This window comes from Euprymna scolopes, chromosome 6 (assembly GCF_053919585.1).
Source record: "Euprymna scolopes isolate OS-2025 chromosome 6, ASM5391958v1, whole genome shotgun sequence".
Lineage (NCBI taxonomy): Eukaryota > Metazoa > Mollusca > Cephalopoda > Sepiida > Sepiolidae > Euprymna > Euprymna scolopes.
In genome coordinates, this window is record NC_136487.1 from 59,262,900 (window position 1) to 59,286,775 (window position 23,876).

A 23,876-nucleotide genomic window follows, 5' to 3' on the forward strand; every position below is an offset into this window, starting at 1 on the left:
ATTATCGGAAGGAGTACAATGTCATTCGGAGTTATAAATCCAGGTGGGCAGAAAATAGGTCGAGGGAAGAAGGTAATAATCCCATATAGCAAAAAGCGTATTGCTCCTTATTGATTTTTGGAAAGGTATACGGTGCAGCCGTATTCGTTGTTGCGTTGAATGTGTATTGGTTGATGTAGTCCAAAAGCTTTCTCGGTGTTGACAAAGTGTATCCGATGTTAGTGGATATACCCTTCCATTGTAATTATCCCCGTGAGTAATAGAATTTGAGCATTGAATTATGAATGCAATGGACCTCGAAATCAATAGTATGAGTAGCAAAATTGCAAAATAATCCGGAGATAATATTCAGAACGGTGCGTTGGACGATTAACTTCTGATGTGAGTCCCGATAGAAAGATAGTTCGCTTTTTTGTTGATAGTGGGTGAGGGAAGCCTTTAAGATGAGGGAAAGAGGAGAGCGGGGTGAAGTAGAAAGGGTAAAGAGAGAGGGGGTGGTTAAAATTGGACGAGCATACAGGTGTCAAATCTAAACATAAGTGCAGATATAAACACATATATACCCACAGACACACATACACACGTACATATGCATATATACATACACATATACATATACATAGTATACACATACGCACAAACACTGATCCATACCATGCATACATAATTACATACTTATTTGGTTAGGATCAGCTTGAAAGTATTACTTCAAGTAATATCCGTCAGTATTTTTCATCTGAAGTCTATCAGTGTCTTATCTCGCTTATATATATATATATATATATATATATATATATATATATATATATATATATATATTACAGAAGACCAGAACGACTAAGCTACCGTCGGTTTCAAATCTAACAAACGAGGAATCTCCCCAACAGATAAAAGAACACACCACAACAGAAGCTGTAAAGGGTTTTGAAAATATGATTTCACGCTGTTCCTCTTTGTTGGATTTGAAATCGACGATAAATATGCCGTTTTCCTTTTTTTTAATCTCCTATATAATAAAGTAATCTTGATTTTTTCGTATAATTATTGTTTATATATGTTATTAAATACAAGAGCTATATAGAAATATAATATGATCACATTTAATGCAAATTATGGATAAGTGTTTTAGGGAATTTTCATCTAGTCTCATTCAGTTTCATTATATTCTACATTAATTTCAGTATTCTTCACTCTCTGGAAGAGGTTAAAAATGCAGAGAGTCGGAATAACTTTTACTCACACACAAAAGTTTATTATAACTATCATCACAAATATCATACACCGGGAGTTTATGTTTTTTGTCATTTATTTATTCATTTATATTTTCTTTAATCTATTATATATGTTCTAACTAAATCCGAATCCATCCATGTATTTTACTGCTTTTATTATCCATTGTTTGGCTAGGTTTCTTTTATGGAATAATCAAATATAATTACCGAACAGTAAACAAAAATTGTATTTAAAATATGGCATCTCTGTGGTCATTTAATAAAAAAATATTTTACCACCATAATTTATTTTTAAGTATTACTTTTAACAAATGCATCATTCATTCATATAAAACCCACATCTAATCTTTCATCTACAGAACGACTTCTTTCTCATATCACGGATGGCTCTCGTCTGGGTGAGGCTCCGTGTTTTGACAAGCTTCTGGGTTTAACCTTTACTCCTGATCTGAAATGGAACACGTACATCAAGTCTGTTGTTAAGGTCGCTGGAAAGATGGTGGGATCCTTCTACCGCTCCAGAAGATATCTCACTACTGATGCAATTCTCTATCTATATGAAAGCCACGTACGTCCAAGGATGTAATACTGTTGCCATATCTGGGCAGGAGCTGCTAAAAACAACCTATCCTGCCTTGACAGAGTACAAAATAGACTTCCTGGCTTAGTGGGGGATGCCCTTTTCTCTACCCTGCAACCTCTCTTCCACAGAAGAGACGTTGCGAGCCTGTCCTTGTTTTATCGTTATTTCCATGGCAGATGCTCGTCTGAACTCCAATCTCTGGTCGCCCCTCGCCAATCTTTCACGAGAAACACTCGTCTAGCTGAATCCACTGTGAAAAATTTCCCCCACTCTATATCTGTGCCTAAATCAAAACGCGGATTCCATGAACAAAGCTTCTTTCTTAGAACTGCACGCCTGTGGAACTCTGTTCCGTCTGCCTGCTTCCCTCCGGACTACAATTTGGATGTCTTCAAGTCCAACGTTAACAAATTCCTAATGAACCGCCCCCTTAAGTAAACACTTCAGCAAATCTCCTCACTAACTTTATGTACTTGCAATAACCCTTATCCCTGAGTGGCTTCCGGGCCTTGATAAGTGGTGATCACTGTGTAAAAAAAAAATCACCTTAGATCTTATACTCATTATGCGTGCATTCGAAAAATAAAAGACTACCAAGATATCGAAGAAAATTATTATTTTCTTATCGACTACAATACATAAGACTTCTCTTTTTATATACAAAAAACAATGGAGTTTATATTTTACCTCAAACTTCTGACATGGTATAAGAAAATAACAAGTCAATTCCTATACAAATCGTTAACATTTATCATTTCACACAAATACTGAAGCGTTTTTGCTTGCAAGAATACGCACATTTTGTCACTGTTTAATAAATATTACAATTTATCCTCTTTAAATCACTTTCTCAAATACCTAGGTAGTAGCAGAAAGTTTCGCCTTCCTGAAATTATGTACTCCCACGTAACTCAAAAACGCAGGATGTTTTAATATCATTCATACTTACATGTCACTGACAAATTATCCACTTTCTGAAATACGGCCATTCACTACATATTATATTAGCCTAGAAATTTAAATTATCAACCGTTCCTCTTTCATGCTCAGTGTAACATAATAGCGTAATAGACCATTACCAGCAGTTTAGCATAAACATTAGCATTAGAAGCAGTCGATCTTAAAAATAACAGTTCCTATTTTCGAATAGAGTAAAAACATTTGGAGTTGAGATTTCGAATACATTTGACGAAACAAAAAATATGAATGATAGTTTCCACTGACCCTGTACTAATAGTAATGCACCGATCTTCCAAAATGGCAGCCTCAACTTGACGGACAGATGTCTTATCAATGACAGAAGGGGGACGACCAGGTCTGGGAGCTGTTTCCTTAGACTTCCGGCGATGTTTGAATTCACGATGCCAGCGTTTTACAAGGTCATATGATTGGGCATTATCACCATAAGTTTCTTTCATTTCATAAAAAGTCCCCTGTGGTGTGCCTCCTTTCAAATACAAAAACCGGATCACTGCTCGACATTCAACAGGTTCCATTTCACACCTAACTCAGTTCAAACACCTGTAAAACAGAAACCACGATTAGAGCTGTAGTTTACCACATAACACGTAGAGATATAAAGCATTGCACATGCACAAATTCAGCTAGATCAGACAACTGCAAGTGGGTCAGAGGCATTACTTATGTCACTCCCCTCGTATTTTAATTGTTTCTACTTTGAATGTTTTTTTCATAATTTCTAATTTAAATAAATCATTTAGCTTGTTCGTCGGAAATGCAGATATTCAACCATTTATCTTACTTGTTTACACTTTCCGCTATTTGTTCATAGACTTTTCGTATAACCTAATACGTACGAAGGCCCTAAACAGAATAAACTTATTTAGCTTCGATTCATTACATACAACGTTAAAACACCGTATATTTTATGTGCATTCGTACAAAGCAGATCATCCATCGGCTACTGAAATTAAAAGCATACATTCAGTACCTCGATAAGTTTAGCCATTAATTATCTGATCATTTATTATATTATATTTGTGTTATTTTATTTCTTCTGTCTTTTAACTAAATATTTTTCTTATTTACTTAAATATTACTTAAAAAGCTCAAGAAACTTACAAACTAACACCGTTTTACTAAAATCTAATGATGAAATACATGAATAATGTGCTGCAAGATCTACCGCAGATGTGGTAACAGTTATATCTCATAGGATTAGCGAATCTCTTGAAAAAGGCTTCATTTCTAGGGCAATTGCTCTTGACATATCAAAGGCCTTCGATAAGGTATGCCGTAAAGGCCTACTTCACAAGATTTCCAGCTACGGTATAAGTGGAAATGTTTTCTCAATCATTAAATCATTTCTCTCTGTTTATAAGTGTAGTGGTCGAGTGACAAAAATCAGAGGCCCGTAGTATTAATGCTGAAGTGCCTCAGGGGTCAACCCTGGGCCGAACACTCTTCCTGATCTACATTAATGATCTCCCTAGACACATACTTATATCATTCGTTGACATCTATGCTGATGACACGAACATCTACGGCAACATATCAAAGGCTGTAAATGATAATTTTCTCTCTGATTCTCTCTCCTCTGATCTCGAGCGCGTTGTACAGTGGGGGAAGACGTGGCTAGTTACCTTTAATGCATCTAAAACCAAGCTCCTGTCTTTACATCAGCAACACTCTGATCCCCATCTGACATCAATTCAAATGGATGGCTCTCGTCTAGGAGAAGCTTCATGTTTTAACAAGCTTCTGGGCTTGAGCTTTACTCCTGATCTGAAACGGAACACGTACATCAAGTCTGTTGCCAAGGTCGCTGGAAAGATGGTGGGATCCTTCTACCGCCTCAGAAAATATCACACTACTGATGCAATTCTCTATCTATATAAAAGCCAAGTACGTCCAACGATGGGATACTGCTGCTATATCTGGGCAGGAGCTGCTAAAACAGCCTACCCTGCCTTGACAGAGTACAAAATAGACTTCCTGGCTTAGTGGGGGGTACTCTTTTCTCTTCCCTGCAACCTCTCTCCCACAGAAGAGACGTTGCAAGCCTATCTTTGTTTTATCGTTATTTCCATGGCAGGTGCTCGTCTGAGCTCCAATCTCTGGTCCCCCCTCGCTAATCTTTCACGAAAAACACCCGAATAGCTGAAGCCAATGTCAAAACTTTATCTGTGCCTAAATCAAAACGTAGATTCCATGAATAAAGCTTCTTTCTTAGAACTGCGCGCCTGTGGAACTCTGTTCCGTCTGGCTGTTTCCCACCTGACTACAACTTGGATTTCTTCAAGTCCAACGTAAACAAATTCCTGATGAACCGCCCCCTTAAGTAGACACTTTATTAAATTTCAACACTAACGTACTGTACATGCAAGGACCGCTTCCGGGCCTTGATAAGTGGTGACCACCTTGTAAAAAATGTATTTTATTGTTTTTCTAGTGGAAATAATATAATGATATTAAAAATAAATACAAAATAGCAGTTTTTAAGTGGATGTTTATCTTCTATTCCATTGGTAAGTATCCAACATTGTCATTCTTTTTTAACCTATTATCATTATTATTATTATTATTATTATTATTATTATTATTATTATTATTATTATTATTATCTATATATCTATAAAAGGGAAAGTGTCTGCCTGTCTGTATGTCTGTCTGTCTGTGCATCTGTCTGTCTGTGTACATTTCCCTACGCAATAACTCTGTCAATTTTCAGTCTACGGACTCGAAATTTGATATACAGGGTATTGAGATTTGGAAAAATCTTTGTAATCCGTTTTCGGCCAGAAATTTGGCTGTTAAGAGGTTAAAGTTCAACGATTTCACCTTTAATAACTCTACCAAACTCCTCCGCCAATTTTGGGTATAAACAATTGAAATTATATATATAGGTTTCTTGGACATGCATCTAACTTAATAACTTGATTTGAGCCCAAAACAATAAATCTTAAGGGGTCATAATAGAGATCAAATAAAAAAATGACTTTTGCGGACTCTACCAAAAGAATAGAACTGCGCGCCTGTGGAACTCTGTTTCGTATGCCTGTTTCCCACCTGACTACAACCTGGATGTCTTCAAGTTCAACGTAAACAAATTCCTGATGAACCGCCCCCTTAAGTAGACACTTTATTAAATCTCAACACTAACGTATTGTACATGCAATAACCCTTATCCCTCAGTGGCTTCCAGGCCTTGATATACGATGACCACCTTGGAAAAAATTTGGGTATAAACAATCGAACTTATAGATATAGGTTTCTTGGACATGGATCTAACTTAATGACTTGATTTGAGCCCAAAACAATAAATGTTAAGGGTCATAATAGGGATCAAATTAAAAAAAAAATTGACATTTGCGGACTCTACCAAATTACTCCGACAATTTATTATCTAAACATTTAAAATTTTACATGAAGGGTATTCCGAGATAGGGCAAGCTTTTTAATCGGTTTGGGTCGAAAATTTGAGCTACCAATATATAGATGTATGTATGTATGTTTGCATGTCTGCCTAAAACTTTCGACAGAGGCAACGAATTTTCACAAGATTAGTATCGTTTTTAAGCTCGACCCTTCAGACGACAAATACCGAAAAATTGGTTAAAAACATTAATTTCCTCACCCTCAACTGGGCACTCAACTGGGAGGCGTCGCTTTTGTCGCCGATATTTTCGACAGCCTTCCCTTTTTTTCGATTGTCTAGCCTTAATTTAAACCTACGTCATTTCCGGTTTGGCGTTGGTCGTAACAGCAAGACATCACGTTTTCCCCCGTCTTTTCCTCCTTCGCGGTACGGGTTCAAGCCTACCTGCCTACTACCACTCCAAAAACCCGAGCAACGCCGGGTACCCATGCCAGTTATTATTATTATTATTATTATTATTATTATTATTTTTACTACTACAAATTGGAATACTGTTGTCGCAATTATTTATTTATATTTCAAAATAATAAACAGTTTTATTTATTTTATAGGTACTTATGCAGAATAAAACTACGCCATACTTAACCGAAAAATTTAATAAAATAAAATATTACAAAGATCTTAAAACTTAATGCAAACACTGTAAACATTGAATTCATCCAAAGGTGCCTACTTTATGGCATATTTTTCGGTGAGTATATCCCGAAAATAACAGAAAACTATTTTATTCAAAAGAGTTTTGGATTTTATTTTTAACGTAAACACTGAATTAAACTTTAAAATCTCTTCTATCACATAAAAAGAAACTTTCGCTGTGCGTGTGCGTGTGTGTGAGTCATTTCTATGTACTCCACGACGGTTGGTCCGCTTTCTATGAAACTTCACATAAACGTACTTTATGTATTTGGCAGTATTTTTGGATAGGTTTTGTATCGGAATGTCTTAGATAAGAATCGATAATCGAGGAATTTCGATAAAAGAATGGAACAGGCAATTTTAACTAAAGTTAACACATTATACAACCTAACACCACAAGTGTATTTCAGAAGTTTTATTGCCGCACAAACGGAAAGCTCCGGCATAATAACCAACAATAGATTCTTTGATATGCGAAAAGATTCAATAGTTTTATGGGGCAATTCTGGTTTCTGATTTGTTTCTAGGAAAACGTGGCTCCATTTGATTGGTCAGTTCCTATCGCCAGTGTCTATAAGTATAACGTTCCAACTTTCGGAGATAATACCCTCTTTATATATCAAAAATATTCCAACAGACGGTATCATGGAACGGATATGACAGCGAAAGAAAGTTGTTAATGTTCATCCTCTTGGCCAGCAAACTGCTTATGGTACAGATTCAAACTTGTGTAAAAAAAAAGGGGTAAAAACCTGTTTTACCTTTCTCCTCGCGCCATAAAATATATGGTCACAGCTTGAATAAAAATAGATCTGAACTGTTAACTGTTGTTGTATTTTACTACTCGTGCTGGCAAAAAAAAGAACATTGTGTTTTTTTAGCGCTAAATTCTTATTGAGGACGATCTGTGAGAGGTAATTGATGCTAAAATATCTCTATCATGCTAAACTAACTGAAATAGATGTTTTACGACAGAATGTTTTTTTTCATATCAATTGCAATGTCAGTTTTTGAATATTTCGTGATTCAAAATAATAGAACAACGAAGGTAAGCAAACAAAATAGTTTTTTATTAATATAAATACAAATAAATTAAATCAATATTTAGTAGCAGCACCTTTCACCTTGATAACAACATGGATTCACCGGAGCATGGAATCAACAAACTTCTCGTAACCCATTGTAGAAATTGAATCCCATGTGTTCTGAACTGTAATCTTCAGGGCTGCAAGGCTAGTAGGTTTATTTTTGCCGAACTTCCTCTTTATCTGGTCCCACAAGGCTTCAATAACGTGCAAATCTGGTGAGTTAACTTGGTTATACCGTTCCGTGGTTCTTTGCCAAACACGTGGCTCCTGGTCGCCGAAAGAGATACAAAATCGAGACTCAACTGAAAAGATCACACGCCACCATTCGTCTGCAGTCCAGGTTTGATGAGCAGTTGATTTTCAGATAAGTCTCGATGTTGTATCTCTTTCGGCGACCAAGGGACACGTGTTTAGTGAAGAACTACGGAACGGTATAACCAAGAATGCGTCAAGAAGTCTGTGAAGTTCCGCAATCTTGCTTGGTTTGGGGCTGTATGAATGCTAAATGCGTTGCTAAATGCGTTGCTACTTTATGCTTCCTCAAAGGAACTGTAAACGCAAAAGTGTACCAAGATATCCTGGAAGCTAATTTATTGCCAGTGTTGGATAACCAGTTTTACAGAGGGTCTACAGGCATCAGTTTTCAACATGACTTGGCACCGGTGCACTCTGCCAACACCACGTCTTCCTGGCTCCGAGAACGATCGATCCCTGTTCTTGAATGCCCGGCGAACTCGCCAGATTTGAACGTTGTTGAAGCCTTGTGGGACCAGATAAAGAGGAAGCTCTGCAACGAAAAACCTACTACGCTTGCAGCCATGAAGATTGCAATCCAGAACACATGGGACTCAGTTTCTACAATGGATTACGAGAAGTTTGTTGATTCCATGCCCCGGCGAATTGATGCTTTTATCCAGGGAAAAGTTGCTTCTACTAAATATTGATTAATTTTATTTGTATTTATATTAATAAAAAACTATTTTGTTTACTTACCTGCATTGTTCTATTATTTTAAAACAATAAATATTCAAAAACTGACATTGCAATTGATATGAAAAAACATTCTGTCGTAAAACAACTAATTCAGTTAGTTTAGCATGATAGGGATATTTTAGCACCAATTACCTCTTACAGATCGTCCTCAATAAGAATTTCGCGCTAAAAAACATGATGTTCTATTTTTTTGACCAGCACGAGTACATTCACACTGAAAAACATTAAATTAAAGATGGCGATTCGAACGTTGTCACCGACACATGACAACGACAAAAAAAAACGCCGAGAAAATCAGAAAAAAAACGTCAAATCTAAAAAGAAAATCTAACTAGAAAAGTCATAAGTAGAATTACGACGATTCATAAATGCACATATTAAGAGTATATATTTACGACAAGAATGATTTAATGAAAAACATACACAATCCTTAAAACGTGTATACTAATAAAGTTATTTCTCGCTCTTACATTGATATTAAAACTCTACTGTTTCTATTTAGAACTTATTCAAACGAATTTTTAATATAGTCAGTCATGGATATACGAGCGGCTACATGTAGATTATTTTATTAGCGAGCGTTTATTATGATGAAAACGTTCCAAAACACGGATGTATATACAGTGGCGCCAAAAAGAGTCCGCACTTGTCATTTTTCAAAAGCCGCAAATTTAAGCATAACAAAATGTAACTATTTATACAACCTATACCCTATTTGATTCGCCTTTTATTTCTCTATAATCGTATTTGTTCATATTTAACTTTTAATTGAAGTATCCTAGTGTTCACATCTATGGTAAAAATTAACTTCAAATCGGAAAGTCAAAAAGAAACTCCGCAGCAACAAATTCACCTTTTAGGCAACAAAGCATCTTTATGCTTAATCGTTGAGGTTTCAGGTTATACAACGTAACATTTAGTCCATATGCTTCGACTTTCTCTTAGTGATCGTCAGGAGCTCAGTACTTTCCACCTTTCTGGTTTATCGAATCGAGAAATCGGCCGCAGATTGAAATGTGATGAGAAAACCTTACGAATGACTGTGCAAACGCATCAAAATACCGGCATTGTTCGTGTAAAAAAACAGAAAGCGCTGTCTAGACTTTGTCAGATAAAATGAAGATCATGATTTTGCCTATTGGTTGAAAGTGATTTTTGCAATTTAAAGCAAGTTTAATAGGCTAAGCAGTGATGGTAAGGCAGTAAGTCCGTCGAAGGAATAGCGAAGAGTTTAAACACTCCAAATTGGTAGAGATTCAGTTTTAGCGTTATTGGTGCCAATGTTCTAGCGCCTATACTTCGCTTGCAAGTTTTAATTAATTTGATCAAGTACATTAATATGTTGACTGAGAATTTTCTACCCCATTTGGCCGGAATTTGGATGATAATCGACTCTTCATGCAAGGTAATGCTCTCAGTCACACAGCTCGCAATGTCAAAATGTTTCTTTAAGAGCGTGATATTATGTGTTTGCATTAAGCTGCATAGTCTCCAGACCCCAATCCTGCGAAACCGTATGGCATTTCATCAAGCAACAGTCACGCAATGATAAAATTTCAAATCCGGAAGAACTTTGGACAAAACCTAAGGAGAAACGGAATGCCTCTTTCACCGGAATATTGCCGCAGACAAATTCAAGGAATGCCAAAAGATCGCAGGTAGTCGAACTGCAGAAGGATTATTCTACTAAATATAAACAAAATTATTGTGTTCCTGTTGTATTTGTGTTGCATTAATGTTTTAAAGTTATATTTAAATAACAATTTTCCATTATGCGAAGTTTTTTTGTTTTGTTTTTTTTTTTTTGCTTTCTGCATTTGAAATTAATTTTTTAAATTGATGTGAACACTAGGTTGTTTCAATTAAAAGTCTAATATGAACAGGTAAAATTGTAGAGGAATAAAAAACCGAATCAATCAGGTATAGGTTGTTTAAACAGTTACATTCAACTTAGCTTAAACGTACGGTCTTTGAACAAATGACAAGTTCGGACTTTTTTGGCGCAACTAAACGTCTAGAGAGTTGACATTTAACATGTAGGGTATTTGGACCAGTAGTACATTTTTATTTGGTTTTCAACCAGTAAAATAGCTGCTAACTTGTCAAAATTAAAAAACGAAATAAAAAAAAACAACAAAAAAAAACAGATCTTCGCCCTTTTTTTTTTTTTTTTTGAATTTTCACCCCAAACAAGGCAAATTGCCACTTTGTTGAAGGGGGCTACTATCAGTTGCATAAGCATCAGGGGTACTGTGTAGGGAGTTTGGCAGCAAGATGTCGGTTCCCGTTACACTGGAACTTCTGCATGTCAATACAGTTGGGGAAGCAGCGACCCGGAAGAGAATTCCAAAGTCTAGCGGTTCTGGTGAATAAACTACTAGAGTAAAAGGCTCTCTTACATCTAGGGATCTCTAACATGAAGGGGTGAGATATTGCTGCTTGTCAGATTTGTCGGGGTGTTTACGTCGAGGAGGCACAAGTGCTTGCAGTTCATAAGAGCATTCACCGTTAAAGTACTTGTAGAACAGGCAGAGGGATGCAACATTTCGTCGATGGAACAGAGGCTGAAGGTTAGATGACAGTTCAGGACCTATCAGATTGGTGACTCTCTTTTGAACCTTGTCTAGGAACGAAAGACAAGTAGCAGATGCACCAGCCCAAATATGACAACAATACTCCATACATGGGCGAATGGTGGCCTTATAGAGGATACTTTCAGGCGTTAATAACTTTCTAGCACGGTAGAGAGAACCTACCTTCTTCGCAGCCGTCCTGGCAATTGTTCCAAATCATGTTTCCTGTGAACGTTAAGCCGAAGAGTTTAAAAGATGTACTTTCAGATAAAGAGCCATTTGTCATTGCTATTGATGGTAGGGGAGGTTTCTTGTAATTATTGAAGAAAACAAGTTGAGTCTTGGCAGCATTGAATGTGACCATACATTTTTGTCCCCATTCCACTACGTTTCGGAGGTCATCCTCTAGTGTTTCTGCCATTTCTTTAGATATGTGTTCATTTGTTTTCCTGTTGTGTCTGTTATAGAGTGTGGTGTCATCAGCATATATACCCATCTCACAGACAATTTTGTCAGGGAGGTCATTTATGAATATTAGGAATAAAAGAGGCCCAAGGTTATACCCCTGAGGCACTCCCGCAATTATATCATATTGTTTAGATGTACGACCGTCAAGGACAACCTGGATATTTCTATTATCTAAGAAGGATTTAATTATGTTATGTATTCTTCCAGTGATACCGTATGGTTTTATTTTCTTGAGAAGACCCTCATGCCATAACCTGTCAAACGCCTTAAATATATCTAGAGCTACCGCTCTACCATCCCTCGCTTTGTCCAGTGTTCTGAGATTACAGTTAGGATGTCTGCTGTGGAACGGGCTTGCCTAAATCCATATTGTTAGTCAGTAAGAAGTTTAGCATATGTAAGGTAATGGACTAGAGCTTGATTAATTATGGTTTCAAATTTTTGGCGATAAGTGAGAGGAGGCTAATGGGGCGATAATTATATATATATTGCTCTATAGAATTGGCTCTATTATAATAAATATGAAATCTGCATTGCGTATGTTACGACCGGGCAACGCTGAGTGGCCTGCTAGTATACAATAGAAAACATGAATAATACATTTTAAAATAAAGGAGAAAATAAAATCACAGAATGAATAAACAATTACTACAAAATTAAAAACGTTAAACAAAAGTAGCTGGGTGAACTATAATTAGGTGACATTAAGTGTAGATGATTCTTTTTTTAAAATACATTATATCATTTTTATAAGAGACCTTGTTGTCTGTGTTTTATTGTATGGTTTGCTGTCATTATGTTACAATTTATATTTCTTTATCCGTAAGCAGAAATTGCTGAGCCATAGCATTATTTAATTATGTCGTTTTTTTTTTTTCTTTTATATTATATTTTTTTCCTTTTGTTGGATTTTTGTGAGTCATTTCGGTCAGATGAAGTCTGTGATAAAACAATGTTCGGCACTTTCTGTATTCATACGAATAAAATTTAACCCTCTGTAATGCGGTACTTTAAGAAGTTTTATTTTCAGTACATTTTCGTGTGCATTGGGGAATAACAAGTGACGCATGCATGGTCCTCCATGAGTGCACAGAGAATGAGGCATTAAAAAATGACTGTTTAGCATTTGTCCCCCCATTCAGCCTCGAAAGTTCCCAGGGACCTCAAATCCTGGTGAAAATGAACAAACTATGCCGTTTTAGGCCTTAACATATGTAAATTTGAGTTCTGCACCATGCAAAAAAAGAAAAAAAGAAAGTGCATCATTTGTCCCTCGATTTAGCCCATAAAGTCTCCAGAAACTGATAAATCGACATAGACAGAAAACTTTGGACAAATATCATAAAATAGTCCCAAAAATCGAGTGTTTTTATTAGCCCTAAAAGAGCTCCTGTTGCACACCCAAGAGTTATCGCGAAGTATAGACAACAGAATAAGTCAGTTAGTTACAACTTTTCAGAAAGTTTTATAAAAATCCAAGGCATCAATATTTTTAATAAGCAAAATGTGTCAATTTTAGTCATTTTAACCCGCAAGTCCGTCCTGTTACTTTTTACTCACACCATGTATGTGCAAAATTTCAAAAAAATTCCAAGGCGTAGTTATTACGAAAAGTGCAAATGGACGAACGGACAAGGGTGAATTTACATGGCCACTCTCCTTTTGTTGGCAAACCCAAAAGCCAGATGTAAAATACCAAAACTAAACATTTCTTGCATCCCAAATAAGTTATTAAATGTTTATGAAGAAAATATATGCCTGATTCATTATGTGAGGATAAAATCTTCGGCAAATTTTGTTATGTTTGTGTGGATGATACCGTGAATAGCGGATGTTATACTGTGATTAATGTATGTTGTATTTGTTGTTTTGTCTAAGCTTGGATTGATTGGCGTAGTCTGTATGTAACTGCGGTTATAAATTAGTTAGGAAAATTTTTTTTATATAATGTGTTATACAAGTTGAAATAATGTACATGTAACATAATAACAGAGAGTCGTTGATGGGGTCTCATGAATGATACAAAAATAGAGAGCATCTAACAGAAACATAGTCATGAGGTTTAATCAACATACTTTTGTGTTTTTGTCTTACAAAGAAATCACCATTTATCAAGGCCCGGGGGACGCTCGATGATCAGCGTTAATATGTGTACAATGGTCAATGGAGAAATGTCTTAGTAATCGTTAGTAATGGAAATTTGGTAAATTGGATTACTTATGGGGAACGGCTAATCAAGAACTTGTTTATGTTGGACTTGAAGGCAACCACATTGTAGCCGGGGTGGATAAGGGTTAATATGTGTACAATGGTCAATGAGAAAATGTTGTAGTAATCGTTGTATTGTAAATTGGATTACTTATTTGGAGCAGCTAATCAAGAACTTGTTTAAGTTGGACTTAACGGCAACCCCATTGTAGTCGATTGGATAAGGTTTAATACGTGTACAATGGTCAATGGTTAAATGTCGTAGTAATCGTTATCATTTGAAATATTGTAAATTGGATTAGTTAAGGGGAACAGATAATCAAGAACTTGTTTATGTTGGACTTGAAGGCAACCCCATTGTAGTCGGTTGAATAAGGGTGAATATGTGTACAATGGTCAATGGAAAAATGTCGTAGTAATCGTTATTATTTGAAATATTGTAAATTGGATTACTTAAGGTGAACGGCTTATCAAGAACTTGTTTATGTTGGACTTGAAGGCAACCAAATTTTAGTCGGTTGGATAAGGGTTAATACGTGTACAATGGCAATGGTAAAATGTCGTAGTAATCGTTAGTAATGGAAATTTTTTAACTTGTATTACTTAAGTGGAACGGCTAATCAAGAGTTTGTTTACTTTTGACTTGAAGGCAACCACATTGTAGTCAGTTGGATAAGGGTTAATCTGTGTACAATGGCCAATGGGAAAATGTCGTAGTAATCGTTTGTAGTGGAAATTTGTTAAATTGGATTACTTAAGGGTATAGCTCATCAAGAACTTGTTTACTTTAGACATGAAGGCAACCACATTGTAGGCGGGTTGGAAAGCAGGAAAACAGAACAGAACTTCACAGTAATAAGCATTTTTATTTAATCTACGTATAGGTTTAGGCACAGATAAAGTTGGGGAAATTATTGATAGTTTTTTCAGCTAGAACAGTGTCCTTCGTGACAATCAGGTCTGGGGAACCATAGATTTGAGCTCAGATGAGCTCTTGCAATGAAAATAACGATAAAGGAAAGACAGGCCCGCAACGGTTCTTCTTGTTAAAATATGGAGTCTCCTCAATATGAGAGCCATTCATTTCAAGTGATGCTAGACGAGGACTAGAGCATTGATGATGGAAAGATAGAAGCTTGGATTTAGATGCATTAAAATTAACCAGCTACCTCTTTCCCCATTGCACCACGTGATCAAGACTAAAGGGGAGAAAGTCAGAAAGAACTTATGTGTTTACAGCCTTGGAAGTGTTTTTACATAGATGGTAATGTCAGCATAAATGTCTGCGAATTAATTTAAGGTGTGATTTGGGAGATCATTAATGTAGATCAGGAAAGAGTTGATGTAGGCGCAGAAGTTTTCATACAAATAAGAACCGCCGTTTTAGCTTCGCGCCTATGTAAATTTAGTCTGGGTTTTGGTAAAAAAAGAAACTGAATTGATAATTATTCTTCTGTAGTGATGAACCCTAACGTTGTGTTTATAGAGAGTCGCAAAAGATATGAGAACTTCGACACAAACTTTCCAAGTGCAAGAAAAATTATTTCTTTTCTTTTTTACCATGCTAATCGCCCGACACGCATATAACACCAGTATGTTCTCTCTTTCCAACTGACACATCGATCGCTTATCACTAAACGGAATTAGACGCTGGCTTTCATAAAACAGCATAGGACAAACTTGTGCCGTAAATCTGACGGCAATTTTCACAAAGTTCGACTCTCGAAAAGATGAGTAGGAAAAAGAAACCTCGCGCTGCTAGTCAGACGTAACTCGCCAATCGTCAATTGTTTTTTTCTTACCTCTTAGCTTCTCATCCTTTCGATTTTAATCCATATCCTATCATGTATACATTTGAGTTTGTAACGTAACGCTGAAGCCAAGCTCCAAAATGCTTATGTAACTCTGTTACACTGCAACATGTTGTACATTTATTTATTTGCCTTCGTGTTGCGGATTCTTTATTGTCTTTACTTTTATCAGATATTTCTGGTTATATGTATCTGTTAGCGTTTCTCGACCCTTTTTCTATTCCTCAGAGAAAAGTCATGTTTTTTTTTCATTATTAAGTTAGTGGTAGATTATTTAGTGAATGGTATGCCTGTCAGGACTTGTTAAATCGGTAAGAACTCAAAGTTTCTTGGACCGCATCCTCATTGATTACGACACGTGGTGTCACCGCTATCAGCTGAGATCCAAACGCTCTAATGTTCCGAGCAGGAAAAGCTTTCGGAAAATGTTGATAGAAAAAATTTACGACCAGCGTTGCAGCTTTCCATTGGAAAAACATCCGAAATAAAGTTGCTGAAAAGATGATCCGAGATTTGTTGATCTATTGGGATGAATCTTCTTTACGGCTTCCTGTCAAACAAGATAAAAAAAAATAGATCAGGTATGATTAATGCGGAGTATGTACGTCGATAGGTGCACAAGTACTATGAGTTCATCAGAGCACATTCAATTAAAGTACTTCTAAGACAGGCACAGAGATGCAACATTATGGTGATAATGCAGAGGTAGGATCCTGTCAAAGAGGGAGTGACTAGTGATAAGTGCAAAACCGATGGCGAATTGTTGCTTACGATATGGAATACTTTCAGGTTCGAATGATTTTCTAGCATAGTAACGGGAATTCATTTTCTTTGCAGCAGTATTTGAAATGTCACCAAATTCTTTGTTTGAATTCATGTCACGTGTGAATGTTTATCTGAAGAATTTTAAAGAAAAGCTTTCAAGTAGGATGTTATTTTAATCTTATTTTTATTTCGGACTATTAGTCTCATCTTTATTAGTTGTTGTTTTATTTTTATCTTTTTTTTATTGGTTCACAACGTTTCGGCCAACTTCCTCTGGCCTTCGTCAGGTGGTAACCGCGACGGATAGGAACTTCGAATCTCCTAACTGCATTCTCAGCCATCACTGCCATCCGTAGTTGTTGTCGTCTCACCACATTTTTGACCTCTGGCACGCTTTGGGTGGGATTGAAACCGCTACTTCAGACAATGCTCATCTGGAACCGTAGAGATTCAACGTCTCTATCAACTATATATATATATCCTACCTCTAGGATCCTACCTCTGATATATATATATATATATATATCAGAGGTAGGATCCTAGAGGTAGGATATATATATATATATATATATATATATATATATATATATATATATATATATATATATATATATATATATATATCCTACCTCCTAGGATCCTACCTCTGATATATATATATATATATACATATATATATATATATATATACATATATATATATATATATATATATATATATTCCTTAATTGGATTTTTTTATTATTTTGAGATGAGCATTTTATGTTAATCTTATTTTTATTTCGAGATTCAACGTCTCTATCATTGCCTGAAAATAGCGGTTTCAATCCCACCCAAAGCGTGCCAGAGGTAATTGGTCAAAAATGTGGTGAGACGACAACAACTACGGATGGCAGTGATGGCTGAGAATGCAGTTAGGAGATTCGAAGTTCCTATCCGTCGCGGTTACCACCTGACGAAGGCCAGAGGAAGTTGGCCGAAACGTTGTGAACCAATAAAAAAAAAGATAAAAATAAAACAACAACTAATAAAGATGAGACTAATAGTCCGAAATAAAAATAAGATTAACATAAAATGCTCATCTCAAAATAAAAAATTCCAATTAAGGAATAATATATATATATATATATATATATATATATATATATATATATATATATATATATATATATATATATATATATAGGATGTTATTTGTCATGACAATCGATTGTTGAGAAAGTTTTTTTATAGGATTACTAATTACTAGTAGAAAGACCAAATGTTGCTCTCTTTTTTTCACTGCGCTTAAAACACCATATTACTTTGTTTTTTGTTGCGTTGTTTTGTTCCGCCCCGTGTCAGAAGAAGCTAAAACGTTAGAGACGTCTCTTAATTAATGGCTTACACATATGGTTTATATTTCATTAAAATCAGGTATACCTATTTGAAGTTTAATAAAGTCCTCTTATCTTCCGTCTCTTGGAGGTGAGAGCGCGGAGGTGTACGGTACATAGAGACTAATGTAGAGATTCGTAACTTATTATAATTCATCCATATTATATAGATTTCATCAAAAGAGAATATATTTAGAGTTTTAAGGGAGGTTCGCGCTCCATATATCCCTAAGTTAGCATTGTCTTTTCCGGTAGATGACTTTCAAAGATATAATTTAAATTTTATAAAATGGGATATATTTGGAGTTTTCAGAGGGTTCTGCTATCGCTTCCATTGTCTCCATCGGTAAATTTTACATAAGAATACAGTTTTAGATTTTATGAAGATTACTAGGAATACACACACATCTTATAACTGCACACTTCACAAGGCATTGATTGAGATACATTTTTTTCAGATGAAAATTTCCACGTTGTCCTCAAGTTGAAAACAAAACCTGAAAAACTAAATATTTCTTGAAATGTTACGAATACGTGTGTCAAACAAAAGAGCTTATATAGAAATTGCAGCCATACAGGCTTATTGGAATTCGAGTAGGAAGACGAATGGGATATGAAATAATGATAAACATAAACGCACTTACGTGTTCTGCGAGAGCTGAATCTATTTTTTCTAGACTTTTAATGATTATGCACGTTGCAAAAGAAAGAAAAGAATAGAAAACGAATGAAACGAATGAATGATTTTTAACTAAGCTTTTGTATAAAGAATAAAAGACGGTTAACGAATAAAATAATAAACGGTAATAAAAAGCGCCTGGTTTAACAGGAAGTGAAGGGAAAAATGGTGAAAATGAAGAATAGTTGTATGAAGAAAAAACGAACATTGAACGAAATAGTTTCACGGCCGTATCTCAATACATCAATCTGCTTTTTACAGAAATAGAAATTCTAATAATAATAATAATAATAATAATAATAATAATAATAATAATAATAATAATAATAGAAATACAAACCATTCGATGATTTGACAATATGATCATAATTAGTATGGAATATGAGAAGGATCTGCAAAGTAATACCATGAACAATAGGAACACGCATAGCTATCCGCTAATGGCCGTCTGAAATGGTGGCGGGTGCACACGCATTAGTTAGCACCCACACGTCCACGAGATGAACCCTTCACACAGGTCAATAGTGTCTTCCGCTGATTATATTCCAACCACGTCTTGCATGCGCCTGAGCTAGAAAATATATCAAACCAGGAGAATAAAAAAAGAAAGGAAAAAATAACCCTAGATAGATAAACAATATCCACAAACGAAGCACAATAGACGTAGTTAATTCCGCGTTCTTTCACATACATTTATCACAGTTCTTGTTTCCGTGATGCTTTTCGTGACGAGAATATACGGAACGTCATAGCACGATGACTTAACCTGATTACTGATGCGTAAAAAAAGCGTATCATTCTGCCGGAAAAAAATAGTGCAGAGAGCCATAAAAGTGATTAGGAGATAGAGAAGTATTGAATAAATATGCAAGTCAACTACAGAGACATATTGGTGGAGAACAAATGCATGGCGTTGAGAGCATATCTTGAAAAAAATGTGCGTTTTTGTTTTGTATTTTATGCAGCCGTTGAAAATTAGAGCCGTTATTATGAAATGCTTAAGATTATATCAGTCAAGTTTCGTCTATTTGCATTTACAAGGTGCCTTAAATAATTTCCGGTTTTTTTTCTATTTGTACAGACATTTCAAATTGTCGCAGACTCTTGAAAATTCAGTATGTTATTGTTAAATATCTTACGAGGTGACTGAACAATTTTTATGATTTTATGAATGTACGGCTTCAGCAGGAATTGGAATGCACCCTACTAAAGCTTGATTCTCACAGTAGCCTAATTTCAAAATTGCAATCTGGACGTGACGATACTTTAGAAGAACAATATGTAATGAAATTTGTTAAAATGCCGCACAAACGTATGGAATGCTTCAAATAGCTTTTGGACCATTTGGCATGAATCGAGCATCAGTTTTTGTGTGGCATAAGCGATTCAAGGAAGGCAGTGAGTCTGTGAGGGATGATGAGAGATATGAGAGGATTAAGATACTCAGAACACTAGGGTTGATTGACCAAATAAAGAATTTCATGAATAGGGACCGTCGTGTAGAGACAAGAAGTGTCCATTTCATCTCAGTGTAGGAACTGTACACACAATTATTGACGAGAAACTGAAGATGCGATAGATTCGCGCGAATGTACTACTCTACAACTCCATCCTTGTCACAGACTGCTTGACCAAGATGGACATCAGGACAGTTCCTCTCCCTCCCTATAGTCCAGACCTTGCTCACAGTGAGTTTTACTTATTCCCTAAATCTAAGGAAAACATACGAAAAATGTCTGGAAACTTATTGAAGGCCCCTCGTATGAAATATAATGCTCTGTATAATATATCTTGAATCATTTCCAAAGACTTTTTACATTCAAATACACAATCTTTACAGATAGATCGATAGCAAGAGAAGTAAATAAATATGGCTGAATTGATTTACGCATATGGACTGCGTAGATGTGCTTGAGGTGGTTAAGTTTGTACGTAAGTTTGGAAATATTCTTTTCTTGTTGCCTAGCCTGATCTATATCACCAGAAGGTGTGATAAGCATGCGGGTACTTTGACGTGTGACGAGTTTAATGCCTGGAGAACTATGATTATTTCCTCATTTTTGTGTCGGTGTCCAAGTCCGCATCGGTTTATTAGACGATGGTTTTAAAATGATAGGTTACAAAAATTTGAGTTGAAATATTAGTTGGTGATGTTCTCGACGTATGACCAAACGAAGTAGTCCAGCCAATTCAGGTCGAAAGATAAATGGAGTAGGGGGGAGAAAGGTCAAAGTCATAACATTCCTTCTGAAGCAAAGCCTGTATCTCTTTGGACTTTGGACCTGCGCCGAATACTGCTGCAACACACATTGTCTGTTCCTGTTATTCGAGGCAACCCAGCGATACATTTTGATGATGCTGGCAATGGTCTTGTTGTCATAACTTAGATCGGTAGAGTCAGGAGTTGTATAGCGACGCATCTCCGATCTCGATCGTGGAACATTGTGTCACTTTAAGACATGATTGAAGGCTCTTTTTGCTCTTCGGATTTGTATACAACTGGCAAACTAGTAGATGGTCTGTAACATTTTTATGTTGCAGACCATCTACTAGTTTTCATCAAACAGAAATAAAATCATGCCGTTTTTTTTTTGGGGGGGGAGACACTTTCATCGTTCCACTTTTTATATATATATATATATATATATATATATATATATATATATACGCACTATTATTATTTTCTATAATGTATTGTATAAAATGTTCATCTTCTTTGTCAATGTAAAGCAACCTGAATCATTTTAAAAAGTATATAATAATACAATAATTATTGTTGTGCATAAATAAATATCTTTGGAAGAGCTATTCTAGTGTGTATATAAAAATCGTTTAAATATCGTAACTTTTGAAGCACCTTATAACATATGATGCAATGTAAATGGATACTTTAGTTGGTAAGTTTAAAATTTCTACAGTATCAGGTTGGACAGTTTTAGAACAGAAGCCAAGAAAATCATACAAGAAAATGTCTACGAAGCCAACACCTGTTTTGTGTTTAATGAAATTTGCTGGCTGATGACACAAGGGAAACAACGACATCTGCCGAAAAATAAACAGTTTTAAAATATGATAGTGCCAAATTGACTAAACTGTAATTTGTATTAAAACATCATTGCATAGAAACTTCGTTTTCATAAAACAGGTGCTTACATTCTCCGTCACCTATCGAAATAAACTTGATTTAATAACGAATTGATGCGATAATATAGTCGTGGAAATCATATCAAGCAAGAATAAACAAATAGTATAAAGTATTATCCTTCAAACCAATAGGCTCGCTTTCCTATAATAATATATGTTACACATTTTATAATGCTGGAATAAAACCTTCATAATTCTGGAATTAATTCTGGCAGATTGAAAGAAGTGATCATACTAAGAAAACCCGTTAAATATAACCAGACGCAAAATGTCATGTAATAAGACATGTGCTTAACACTACTGACTCTCTGTGTTTTTCTCCTTCCTCCCTCTCCGAGCAAAATCTCAATTCTAATTTCTACCCTATGTTTTATATCTTACGTTCATAACAAAAACACTATGACCCCTTACCAGTGGCCAAATTATTATTTTCATTTACTTACTAGGAGTAGTAACACAGGCCATCATCAAAGATCTCTCTTTGAGAACATGATGTTTTCCGGTGTCTGGGTCACAGCAAGTCTCCCCAGATTTCCAGTAATCTCCATCTTTTCCGATAGCATTTGCAAAAGAATTTGCGTTATCGCAGCAGCCGCATACCATTGATTTCTCGTTGGCAGCGACCATTGGTTTTTAGTGGAATTTTTGTGGCAGTAAGTCTCCTCAAGATCTCAGTGCTCTTTGCACTCATCCAGCGGAGGTCTGGCTAATGCTTTCTCTCCCAGGTTTTATCAATCCTCCTTGACCCTCCCCACTTATTTGGTCTGGTGTCAGTTTATGGTGACATGCATACAAAAAAGTGGGTGACCGGAACGCAGGGCCGCATGGAGGTACCTTACAATTATACCGTTTCAGTTTTCACGATTTCATGTGATATTCCTTTGTGTTTTACATCTGTAGCAGTTTCTGTATCCATTTTGTGTCCGTAGATCATGTGTGTTACTCTCAAGGTTCAAGGTTTTCCTTAATATTTCTGCAGATTTATTATTGTTATCTGTTGTATCTTCTGTATATTCCTCGTATGAAAACAATTACACTTTGAACACTCAGTCAAATGGTACAAGCTCAAACCGGCAGCAGTACTGAAAAATGAAAGTCACAAGATCAATTGGGAAATGAATATACAAACGGATAAAATCATCCAAGTAAGAAAATCGGGTGTTATATTAGTTAACAAGAAGGAAAACTCTTGTCACATTGTAGATTTTGCAATTCTAGTAGACAGAAGCGGAGCAAATACGAGAGGCGTGCAATAAGTAATGCCCCTGACACACTTCCAGTTGACTGATCTAGCTGAAATTTTGCATGTGCAAAGATTTATATCTCTACGGGTTATGTGGCAAATTACAGCTCTGAACTAATTGTGGTTTCTGTTTTACAGGTGTTTGAACTGAGTCAGGTATGAAATGGGGCCTGTTGAATGTCGAGCAGTGATCCGGTTTTTGTATTTGAAAGGACGCACACCACAGGAGACTTTTGATGAAATGAAAAAACTGATGGTGATAATGCCCCATCATATGACCTTGTAAAACGCTTGCATCGTGAATTCAAACATGGCCGCAAGTCTGTGGAAGCATCTCCCAGACCTGGTCGCCCCCCTTCTGCCATTGATGAGGCACCTGCTATTTTGAAAGATCGGCGCATTACTATTCGCCAAATAGATGTCAAGATTAGCACAGGGTCTGTGGAAACTATCATTCATGACCATTTGCATATGCATAAGGTGTCTACCAGATGGATTCCCAGGTTGCTTACATTATTCCAGAAGCGAGAATGCGTTGAGTGCTCGAGGATGAATTTGGAGATATGTCAATAAGTTGAGTCAAAGTTTTTCAAAAGACTGATTACACAGGATTAAACCCGAGTCCATCATTATTTATCTAGACCTTCCTCTTTCGCTACTGTTGCAAGTAATACTCCA